Source organism: Podarcis pityusensis (assembly GCF_964106645.2).
Source record: "Podarcis pityusensis genome assembly, chromosome: 5".
NCBI lineage: Eukaryota > Metazoa > Chordata > Lepidosauria > Squamata > Lacertidae > Podarcis > Podarcis pityusensis.
The window spans coordinates 43,673,431-43,686,405 of record NC_138032.1 but is presented as its reverse complement, the minus strand read 5'-3'; positions in this window follow the sequence as shown (position 1 = coordinate 43,686,405).

The following is a 12,975-nucleotide window of genomic DNA, read 5'->3' as shown; positions in this document are numbered from 1 at the left end:
CTGGGTGCTCCCCCCAGGAATAAAATGATATGCTCATTCAGAAGAGCTGGTGGGTAGTCCTTTGCCAAACCAGGATTTTCAACAAACAAGAGATGAACAGAATGGTCTCTTTATAGGATTCGTATGGGCTCCTTTTGATTCTTGGAAATGGATTGTTTTCGGTTCTGGAAGCAATTAATCAATTTATAAACTATTCTCAGAACAGCTGACACATAAACACCACATACACTATGTGAGCAGATCACAGGGTTGGAGGACTCATATAAACTTGGATCTGATGGTCACTGCTGCAGTGCACTAAATGAAATGTATATGAGCAATGTGCCATTCTACAGGGAACAGTATGTCTGCCCCCCCCCCTGTTCACATGATATGGGGTTTACAATGAATGCCTGCAGAGTGATAGGATATAATCCAATCTATACACATTCAACAGACCTTGTGAACAGATCCTATGTGCATACAGATTGTATGAATGTAGGCCCTGTGTGTGCAATCTGGGACAGTAGTTCCCAAAGTTTTTCTCTCACTTGAAAATCGCTGAAGGTGTTGCCAGATCACTTAATGATTCCCTCCCCCTCACTCTCTTTCTTTTCCTTCTCGCTGCTTCCTTCGCTTCCATGAAGCAACTCTCCACTCCTTTCCAAGTGCCTTGTCAGCCTCTTTCTCTGCTTGGGATATTGCTGCCATGACTTTATTCTTTTGAGTACAGCAGAGCATCCTCCCTGCTCCATCACTTGGGCCTAAAAAGGTTGGTGTCTAAGAATGATGGAGCAGCAGCTGTGTGTGTCCACAATATTCGTCACTCAAACATAGCTCTGCCGCCCTCCAGAATCGCTGCTGTGGGCCACCTGTATAAAGCTCATGGACCACTGTTGGTCCATGGACTGTGCTTTGGGAGCCCCATATCTGAGACCTTTCAAAAAGCAGGATCCTCAACTGTGCAGAAAAGCCAATGTGTGTTTAGTTTGTACAAAGGCAGGCTCTATTGAATGTTGGAGGCAGAGTCAGTGGATGTACTCATTCGACACCTCATGTTGTTTGTGTGTAAGCAGAGTTAAATGGCCAATTCATAGGTTTAGGTTTACTGTGGAAACCAAGTGATCTGTATGTATGTGTGTGTGGTTTCCATAGCTGCTACCAGACCCAGCATCAGCACCCCGGGCAATGTAGGGGTCCCAACCCTGGGAGGGCTTGCTCCTGCCCACTCAGGCCCTTTGCACTGAGCAATTTAATCTGGGAGCCACTGATTCTCACAATGCCTTTGAGTGACACCCATAGCAGGAGCTTTGTAGGAAATTTAAAAGGCAGTTCCCACCGGGCTCTGAACAGAGCTCTGCTGCCTATGTTACAGGCTCACACAGTCTGATGCTGACATTCAATGCAGTAGTTCAAACAGTACAACTAGGGGTACCATGGGATTTTCAGGTTGGTCTAACCTGAACAGGTCTAACCTGAACAGGTCCTGAACAGGCCTAACCTGAGAGGAACAGGTATGCTAAGTAGAGGCTGAATTCTACCTGTGTACAATATTGCTTTCACCTCTAACCTAGAAGGTTAGATTGAGGAGAGTCTGCTCTCAGAATGCAAGTTTTAAGCATATGTGCCGCCATCAGATGCACTTGCTCTCACTTATTACCTATGCTGAGTGAACAAGGAGCAAAATGACCAGTTCACACAATGGTTAATTTTCATCTCAAGCAATGAAATTAGCATTGAAGCTTCTTCTCACTTCTGACAAACACTGCACTCATCTTTAAACAAAGCTCTTTGTGACCCTTGCAAGTTATTGCAAGCAAATATGGTGCAACATGATAGTTGTATTTATTGCATGATAAACATAAATGAATTGTCCCCAGGAAATCATGTGTTGACATGCACAAACCCATCAGTAAGTATTAGAACTGTAGGACAAAGAGAAAATTATACACAGCAGTTTTCTTAACCAACTAAAAAGATTTCCCCTCTGCTTTCCACAATGCACAATTGACCTGTGGAATTGATTACTGCTGGAAGTTGCAACAGTAAGATGTGTAAAGATGTTTTTAAATAAAAAGGATTCATACTTATTGAAGACAGTGGTATTAACTGGGGTCAAGCACAGGTGGGATAGGGGAAAAGTGCACTTTCCTGGGAGAGGAATCCCAGGCTGCAACCCTATTATTATGAAGAGAAAAAATAGGCTAAATTGCATATCATGTTTGAGGATGTTTATAAAAGCTTCCTATAACTGTACAGGGTTGTCGATATCTTATTAAGATACTGTAAAATTTTCTGGGGCCAATTATAATTCATTAATTCCATTTTTATCTTTCCTTTCCTTTAAGGAACTCAGAGCAGCACACATAGCTCCCCTCCCCCTTTTATCAATATGAAAGCCCACAGACTGGCACAATGGGATCTGTGGGGCTCTAAACCCAGGCCTCCAGGGTCCTAGTCTGACACTCTAGCCACTGCATCACACTTCCCCTTAAAGACTCGGTTAGAACAGAATAAGCAACATTCTGAAAAGTGAGCTGCTGGCCCAGGACTTCCTTTAGAAGAGAGAGAGAGAGAGAGAGAGAGAGAGAGAGAGAGAGAGAGAAGTCCCCTCCACAAATTATCCCCCATGCATTCATTAATTATACCTGTGTATAATTAACATGTACGCAAGCCATATTGCCATGCCTGGCTTTAGATATAAGCCAGACAGCCAGTAATGTAAGGCGCTTAAACAAAGGGAGCTAACAGAAACTAAAGGATACCAGTTTTAAAAACAGACAAGACCTTTCTTCTTATTAGAAAAGAAAAAAGAAAAGAACCAGAGAAATTAATGGGGGAGGAGGGGGGTGATTAGCTTCAGCAATGGAATGAACATATAGTAAGATGTTCAGCGCATTCATCCTCTTAAGGGTGAGTGTGTGTGACTTAATACCTTGAGCTTCCTGAAGCATCAATGTCTGTTTAATGTTTGTGTCATTACAGCTGTCCTTCTCCCCCCCCCCGCACCCCACACAGCTACATGCGAGTGTTTCATCATACCATCACTTGACTGCATCATATTCCCCCATCCATTTATCATAACAATTATTTAAAACAAAGGTTTCAACCTTTTTGAGTCCGCAACTCCCTTAACCAACTACATTCTTTCTGCAGGAAAGTCACCCCTTGCCTGCAGAGTTGGCAGCCTCTCACCCTCTTTCGATCACCCTCCCTTGTGGAGTGTGCCCTCAGCCTCCTCTCCTCTCCCCTCTCCTTGCTACTGTCCCTGGTCTCTAAACTGCCCACCCCGCCCCACCCGCTCCAGAGAGAGGTGCCTTCTAGAAGCACCATTTGCCTGCAGAGCTTATGGCCAGGGCTGCTGCAAATAACAGCTGTGCAAGCCTTTGGGAGGCAGAGAGACAAGAGGGCATCAGAGAAGGGAGGGAAGGAAAGAGGGACAGGTCAGCGTTGCCCATGGCACCCCAGACCATCATTCAAGACACCCCAGGGTGCCACGGCACACTGGTTGAAAACCACTGATTTAAAGGTACAGTGGTACCTCAGGTTACAGACGCTTCAGGTTACATACGCTTCAGGTTACAGACTCCGCTAACCCAGAAATAGTACCTCAGGTTAAAAACTTTGCTTCAGGATGAGAACAGAAATTGTGCGGCAGCGGTAGGAGGCCCCATTAGCTAAAGTGATACCTCAGGTTAAGAACAGTTTCAGGTTAAGAACGGACCTCCAGAATGAATTAAATTCTTAACCCAAGGTACCACTGTATGCCTCTCATAGACGGTCCTAGGTCAAGCAAACCTAAAAAATGTGCCTGGTGATCCCAGACCTGACTCTATTGCCGCTGACCAGCTTCCCAAGTAACTAAAACGTGCCATACGACCCCCTTCCAGCCTGTGGTAGGAATAGAGTAGTGGCTGAGGCATATAAAGCTGATTTCAGTTCTTTCCCAGAAATGCCTTCATTCCATCACTACCATTAAATTCTATCAACCGGGGAGTTCATACAGGATGCTGAAGACTGCTCAGCCTGTTCTTTTGCTGCAGAGAGAGTCTCAAGGGTCACAAATCTTCCTTGTTTCAACACCACTTAAAAATTAAAAGAAGAAAATAACCTTCTCTGCACCGGGCCTAAGGTTAATTGTTTGGAATCTGTCACTGCCACAGAACTTAATTAAAGTTATTTGTTGTTACTTTAAAATATGCTGGTTTGGCACTCCTTCCGGGACAGAGAATGGCGTGCAAATGGTGGCTTGGAAGCTTCCATTAACCCTGCAGTGCCTGGGCTTCCCTCCACCTACCACACTACTTCTGTTTACCAACAAATTTAAACTAGGGTCACCAAACCATTCTTTTAAAAAAAACTGGCAAGATTTCCTGCGTGACAGGCAGATATGGAACAGGTGAAGCATTTCTCAGTGCTGTACCTCTGTGGTGAGGCAGGGCGGAATCTTCATCTGCTGAATTTATTCTTGGCATTCAGGAGCCTTTCCTGGAGAGAAAAAGTAATGTCAACCTTAGTGCTACTTCGCTCCCCCTCTTGCTATTATAATAGCTGTATGCTGCCTTTGTGTTGGCATTGGGGGCTCATAGGAAACCAGTTCCTGCTCAGTGTGTTCCTCTTTGCTATGGTTCCTCCCTCAGGCACCCTAGAGTCTGCCATACACCAGGGAAGGCACAGCTCTCTCTCCTTCATTTGAATCAGTTTTCCTCTGGGCAGTGGACCAAAATAAGCATTGCCATAATAACTGTCTGTTTTGTCTTAGTTACACTTAGAGGAGCTTGAAAAAGTTTTTAATCATGCCCTAGGGAGGCTCAGTATGGTAATAATGTTTAAGAGCCGTTGTTCAAGCTTTAAAAAAAAAAGAAAAAAAGCCTTTAACGTATTTTCCTCATTTTCAGTCTTTAATTCAATAACCGCAACAGAAGGGGGTGAAAAAAATGAGAGAAAAATGAACACAGAGAGACTCTGTGCCTATGATGCTGTGCGGGCTTTGGACTAGCCACTTGCAGTGTGTGTGTGTGTGTGTGTGTGTGTGTGTGTGTGTGAAAAGGCATCATTTAGGATGTGTACAATGTGGAACCTTCTAGAACAGTTGTTTAATCGAAGCATCCTCACCAAAAGGGGACCATATATCACATCTCTTTGCTCTGGGTTTCATCACTTATCCAGCTACACAGCAGTTTGCCAAAAAAGAAATATAGGCCAGGGAGTCAGAGATCTCCACCTCATAGCTAGAAACATAGATTTATGACTCAATGCATATGGATCAGCCTTTGGGGAAAAACAGCCATTTTATCCTGTGACAGGCCATAGTTTCAGTGTCAAGACTGGAGCACAGATGGAGGAAGCAGTGAGTGCATTACTCCATTAACAGAAGCCAAGGAACTGCTCCTGGTTTCCTTCAGGGCAGAACGTCCTTTCTGGCAAGAGTCAACAAAGCAAAACAGCCAATTAATTCAGATGAAATGCATTGTCTTATAAACATTGGTCACATTTTCTTCTTGCCTTGTAAAAAAAGAAGAGCTTGGAGGATCCGGGTTCTGTTGTTTGGTCACAGAGATGAAATGGGATCAAGTGCATCTATTGGGCTTCCAGGCTTCCCAGTCATACTCACTTGTGGAACTCATGGCAGAAAGTGGAAGCTGGTTTCTTTTTTAAAAAATCCATCTAGGTCAGAACCATCTTCTCTGATTGACAGCAGCACTCCATGGTCTAAGGAAGAGGTCTCTCCCCTTATTTGCTTCCTGGTCCATAGTTATCTGATCCTTTAATTGAAGATGCCAAGGTTCAATGTTTTAAGTTTCAAGAACAAGACTTGGAACACTTCTCTTAAAAAAGAGTAAAAAAATGAAATATGTCTGTGGTGATTTTGAAAAGTGCTTCAGATTCACTCTTCACACAGCACAATTCTAGGATTTCTCCTCCCACTACCTGTTTGTCAATGATTGTCCACTAAATAGTGCCATCTACTGGCAATCTCTTCAATCACATTGCAATCTTCTGTTTGTGTTGCTTGAAGCTGAAAACCTTTGAAACTGATGGATGCGGTTTTTCCATCCATCAGTGTGTTGGAAACATCTATTTGCATTTTGTGCTGGCAGAAAATAATAATAGTAGTAATAGTAAATAATAATAATAATAATACATTATTTATACCCTGCCCATCTGGCTGGGTTTCCCCAGCCACTCTAGGCGGTTCCCAACAGAATATTAAAAATAGAATCAAACATTAAAAACTTCCCTAAACAGGGCTGCCTTCAGATGTCTTCTAAAAGTCAGATAGTTGTTTATTTCCTTGACATCTGATGGGAGAGTATTCCACAGGGCGGGCGCCGCTACCGAGAAGGTCCTCTGCCTGGTTCCCTGTAACTTTGCTTCTCACAGTGAGGGAACCGCCAGAAGGCCCTTGGCGCTGGACCTCAGTGTCCAGAATTTTTTCCTTTGGATTCTCCATCCTTTACAAGGTTCTTGTTGGAAACCCACATAGTCCAAAGAAAAATTGCCTCCTTCTTGCCTCCCTATCCACCCTGGTCCACTCTGCCATCCTGGCCTTCCAGATAAATGTTATGAATACAGAAATACATGGTTAGACTTACCCCTGGAAGTGGTACATATCTGTACCTCCACTAGGTATAGAGTACAGTGATTGTAGGGAAGAATCTTTCTGTCTCTGCCAGGCTGGAGATTAATTCATGCAGGATGAACTCATAAGTTACACCTGGTCCTTTGTATTCACTGGTCATTAGAAGTCTATCTTTGCTGTAGCAGGTTTTCTTTAAAGAAAACCTCTCTTCGAGCATCCCCAACAATTTCCTCCTTAGATCAACAACATTCCTGTCAACCTGCCCCCCTTGTTGGCTGTCTTATGTTGTATGTTTTCCAATCTCCAAGGGCTTGTTAAAATACTCTTCACTGGAGGCATATAGAATGTTTTCAGACACTCCTTCTTGGATTGCATGCTATTTCATGGGGAGGGGAAAGGGGGAGGGGTTGCATCATATATATGATGATATTATAGCTCATGGGAGCTAAATGTGCAGAGGGTAGAGAAGGGAATGCAGGGTTTTGCCACTTTCCCATGTCCATCATCTATTTGGATGGTGAGTACATCCAAATATCTAAAGAGCAATGGGAGGTGGCCCAACCAACAAGCACTCTGAATCACCACATTATATCACAGAATATTTGGCATCTTCCTCTTGCATCTTATTTCAAATATTCTTCTTAAAATTCCCCATTAACTTTAACCAGAGGCTCCGCTCTGTAGCCGTAAGTGACATGCCCATTTCCCGCTTGAATACTTACTTTCTAATTTCAGTTAAAAGAATAAGCCACTTTATCTCTGTCTCTTGCTGGCACTTATTCTGTCTGGCAAATAAAATGGGGAAGGGGGAAAACACCTTTTGCAGTTGAAGCAAAGGGGCCTCATGGGTGAGGGGGGCTGAGGGGGGCTTCAATAATTCACAAGGCTGCAGCATGCTGAGTGAGCAAGCTCTGGTGGGTTTTAATAAATGCAGCTATAATGTGACATCCAATTTATTATTAAACTTTAAAAAGGAGAGGAAACGGCAGAGTTTAATAAAAACGTTCAAATGCCTGATATTAGTCATGGCAAATGGATGAAGGCTGTGGATTTGGCTGAGGGTTTTAATGAATAATATCTAAGTTGGTCCCCTGATACATGCAAGGGAAAGGAAGGATATACTGGCAAGACTGTGGTGGGGGCAGGGAGGAGAGGCCTGGTCTCTTTGATACCAGCATTCTCCATAATGTGGGCTGGACAAAATAACTGTTGGGTGGATTTATAGCTGGTTGACTGACTGAGCCCAAAGAGTGCCCATTAATGGTTCCTCATCATTGAGAAAAGTGGCACATGAGGTGCTGTAGGGTTCTGTCCTGGGCCTGTTGTTGTTCAATGTCTTTATAAACAACTTGAATGAAGGAATTGAAGGGATGCTCATCAAATTAGCAGATGACACCAAACTGTGAGGGGTAGCTAATACAGCAGAAGACAGAATCAGGATTCCAGATGACCTTAACAGATTGGAGAACTGGGCCAAAACGAACAAAATGAATTTCAAGAGAGAGAAATGTCACGTTCTACACTTAGGCAGGAAGAACCAGCTGTACATATATAAGATGGGGGACACCTGGCTTGTCAGTAGAACATGTGAAAGGGATCTAGGAGGTCTTAGGAGGCCACATGTATTGACAATGTGATGCAGCAGCAAAAAAAGTGACTACTATTGCAGTTTGCATCAACAGAGGTATAGTGTCCAGATCAAGGGAAGTAATAGTACTGCTCTACTCTGTCTTGGTCAGAGCCCATCTGGAGTACTGTCTGGGCACCAGAGTTTATGAATGATATTGACAAGCTGAAATATGTGCAGAGGAGGGCTACCAGGATGATCAAGGGTCTGGAAACCAAGCCTTATGAGGAACGGTTGAAGGAGCTGGGTATGTTAAGCCTGGAAAAGAGGAGACTGACAGAAGATATTATAGGCATCTTCAAACTTCTAAGGGGATGTCACATGGAAGATGGGGCAAGTTTGTTTTCTTCCAACTCTACAATTCTATGATCCTGTGTTTGAAACTGTTTTCCCTGCTGGCTCTTGCCACAGACTGGGCTGCTAATCCAGAATTTTACCCCTCCAGTCTTGAACTCAGGTTTGGCCATGACCGAAGAAGCACACCACCAAGGAATTAAGCTTGAAAAGTTGTAAAATTGTTGCTGTCAGTTTAATACTGTTTTGAAATCATGCCACTATACATTACATAAAACTGATGCATCATGCACAAACAACTTTTCTACATTAAAATGAAAGAAAATCAGCAATGAAGTAGAGCAAAGTTAAATCCTTTTTAAGTGCTTTGAATCACTGTCAAAACCAACAGATTTAAGCACTATGTTGACTCTCCCCTTGAAAGCAATAGAGCTTCAAAATACTTGTTTTAGTCTATCTCCATCATTCTCCTAAAGAATGTGACAATAGAGTAAGCAGCCATAATTCATCTGCTCAATCTGACATGATGCTTTGCAAGATATAGAGAACTATGATCATTCCAAAGTGAATTGGGTCTGTCACATTTTCAACCTTGCAGTCACATTCCACTTGAGGAAGACTCTACAACATGCTATCAGTCCATTTCAAGTAATGGCTGAATAGTTGAGGCAAAATGAAGTGGATCTGACAATGGGGTTGGATGCCAATGAAAAACTCATACAGAAATACCTAGAGTGAACTTGGGGTGCTCTGAGGACAAGCACCCATGGTTCTAACATGGGAAATTGAAAGGATATGCTTACTTAGATAATGCAGGGCTTATGTTGTTAGATCCTCATCTCAGAAAAAGAGCAAAACACCAGCAGAACCACCAGAAGAGATTCACACTGCAAGAGTACTTTGACCAAAATAAAAGGGGGCGTTCCTACCACATTATCCTTGCATTCATCTGCAGTGCAATCTATTGCAGCTCAAGATTACAGCGGCTTCACAATCTTTGTATATTTTATAGAATCCCTTAAGTGATTCAGCGTGGTGCATTGCGCAATAGCCAGGCTCTAATCCTTCCTTAGTCATGAAGCTCACTTAAACCTTGACTACCAGTAGCCAGTCCAAACAAATGGCTTCTCGTGGTTTTTCTAAATGTTCTAGCTTGGATAGCAAGTCTCAAAGGGGAAGGGAGGTCTTAAATATGGAGCAGCCATGAAAAATGCTTCTTCACTATGATCTAAACATGGCACATAGATAGTCTTACTGAGAGGCAATTGTAATTTGTCTTGGAGGGAAGTGACAATCAAGCTGTTACAGTTTTTTTTTTAATTAATCAAAGCCAAATTTAATAGAACCTATATGGCGGATTCACCTTTTATTTACATTGACACAGTTCCCTCCCACTTTCCATGAAATGATGTGTTGTTTTTAACATACGTTCTTTATTTTGAGTTCTTCCAGATTCAGAATAGTTTTATATCAGCTGTTGAATAACAGGTGGTGCCCTTTAATACAAGCACTGATTAGGGCAGTCACGACACAGTTATTAAACAGTAAATTACCAAATGAAATTGTAACCACAAAGATCATTATTTCTCTTCAAGACCTGTGTTACTGTCTAGGTCAAACTTGCTAGGAGAAATATGGCACAGCTGATTTTTGTCTTTCCTGGAGGGAAATGGACTCTAAGTGGTGATAGGATACAGGGCAATAAATTGTCAGTAGACAGAAAGGAGAAGCCCGTATTTGCATGTGGTTTGGCTTAGGAGTCAGCTAGGAGTACACCCATTCATAAAATCAGTAGTAGCTCTGGCTTCAGTCATTTTTGACCCTCAGCTCCAGGTTATCTCCTTGAGTAATGGGACTGTTTTGTGGAGAAAGAGCTTATCAGAAAGCAGCTTAGCTGCTTGTTGTCTTTCCTCACATTCATTTCCACCCTAGCCATTGCTATCTGTTAGTGTCCTGGTCTGTAGTTGCCTTTGCCTATGGTCTGTCACTTCATTAAGATTAGGCATTTCTCTTGCTCCTGGCCTGCTTTGAACTTCATAGAAAAACCACAGCTCGGTTCAAAGCAGGTGATATACTTACAAAACATGTTAGATAGAGAGGCAATTTAAACCTGCAATTAATTTGAAAGAGTTGCATCTCATCGCTTGAGCATAAAGGGGCAAAACAGAAAAAAAGAGGCGCAGCAGCATTGGTATGCTGAACAATGTCTTTTTAAATAATTATTGACAAAATGTAAGAATATAGCCAATATATTGCCTGGGATCATAGTACTTCGGCACATTTAATTGTGTGATCCTACTGATATATTTCACTGGCAATTGAGGAATGCTGCTAATGGTACAAATGGTTCTAAGAGATAGTCAACATTCAAGTGAGCGTTGTATCATTCCTAAGGAGTTTAACCAATGAGAGTTTGCTTTTCCTCCCAAGAAGAATGGTACAAATCTTACTCATCTTAGACATTGTCATTGCTCTATTGTGCCAATGTTTGCAATTCTCTGAATGTTTAAACATGACATTTTAAATGTTGCTTTATTCTATCTGTTTTTGGAGGTTGTTAACATCTATCCCTATACTCTGCTTTTTGGGGCACTACTTCCTAATCTTAAATCTGTACGAATAAAAGAATAAAAAGCAAAATATTTCTCACTAGGTAACTGCACTCTGAGACAGTTGCACAGCAATTAGAATATATAGAAAATATCCTAGCTAGCAGATCACTCTTGTTTTCTGCGTGATAATTCATTAATTTGCCATTAAGCCAAAATTACGTGGAAATTAATTTAATCATAGTACATCTATGCAGTCCCAGTAGACAAAAGAACAACTACATCCAGTAAAACCCTGAGCCCCCTCTCCATATTCAGGTTCCCCTTACCACTTGCCTGGACTTTTTAAATCTGCCAACCATGAAGAGGAAAATCCAGCCACTTCCTCTTGTTAACAGCTGACAAGGAACAGACCGCACACTGGGGCAAAACTGGATAGCATTGTGTGCAGTGATGGGGATGAGCAACAGGCAGGTCTGGCAGCTAAAGCAGCACTACAACAGATCCAAATGGGGATTTGTCCTGCCCTTGGGGCATCTCTGGCTAGTGCTGCAAAGAGAGATCACAAGGTGATTGCTTCAGAGTTTTTGGAAGCACATCCCCCTTTGGAAGCACATCCCCTTCACTGCACCAACAAACCTGGCATGGATGGCCTCCCAAACCCATATGAACTGAAGCATACTGAGTAAGAAGAATGCCCTGAAAGCAACAGGACAGCTCCTTAGAAATAGGCCATTCGAATGCATCAAGCGATGCTAGTAGTTAGGAAAGATCATCAGGCTCAAAAACACATGCAACACAGATAATTAAGAAGAAGGTTTTGGATTTTTCAAGATTGCTGTTAAATTGCTAACAAGTAAGTTGGTAATTTCAGAGTTGTGATACTTCCCATATATCAGCAGACCATTCCACTCATCTTTTTTTGAATTATTCCTTCATATAGATCCTTGAGAAAAGGTGCTAGTAACGGCAACATTTTGGCTGGTCTGTTGAATCTCTTTTCTTTTACTTGTCAAAGTTTGTCTTGCTCAGTGCTTTCTTCTTCTCCTCCAGGAGGTACTCAAGGGTACGCAGTACTGGCACCTCTTTTTGTTCTTGTTAAAAATGTGGCACTTACTGTAACAGCTTCATGGTGAGTACTATTTTTTGAGAAAAAAGCACTGCCTGTAAGTCAATACATAAGTCTTCCCAAAACTACCAATTTCCTTCATAAGAAGTAAATGAAACCCAGCTCAGTTCACAAGGATGCACTCTTATGTTGGGGGAATTGGGCCAGAGTTAGGACAGTTTAGGATCAGAGTAAGAAGCTACATTATCATACATTCCAAGCAATCATGCAACACGTAAAACAGCCTGTGACCTCTTCATCGCCTAAAGTCTATATTAGCACAGGAGAATGCATAACTAGCATTTTTTTCCTTATTGTAATGACTAAAGCACAGGCTCCTGCTGAAGGAGCATCTGTCTCTCTTCTTGCCAGTTCCCTGTGTCTTTCTGGCAAAACAGATGAAATTGTGCCCCTCACACTGAGGCCTGAGGGGATAGAAATCTGATAGGCCTGAGTACTGCTGTAGAAAAGGCCCATCTTTTAAAGCAGAATCCTCTGGGAGTTGGTGGGTGGGAGAGAGAAAGAAGGCCTTCAAGGTGGGGGACACACCACTATCCTCTCACAATGGCTATGCTGATTTAGTTTAAGTCTCCCCTGACCATGACCTTGCAAATGGTCCTTAGGTTCTTCTTTAATTAAAGTTTGAAGGGTTTTGCACAAGGTAGCAGCATATAGGCCTTTCAAAAAAGGGAATTTGTTAAAACTCTGTTTCAGACTGGCCAGATTTTAGGTGGAAATGTGGTTGGTCCAGTAGCAATGAAATAAGGACAAGAATAAACGAAGTTCAGTAATAAAGTCTAACTAGTCTTCTGGAGGTACAGGATAGGACCTACAT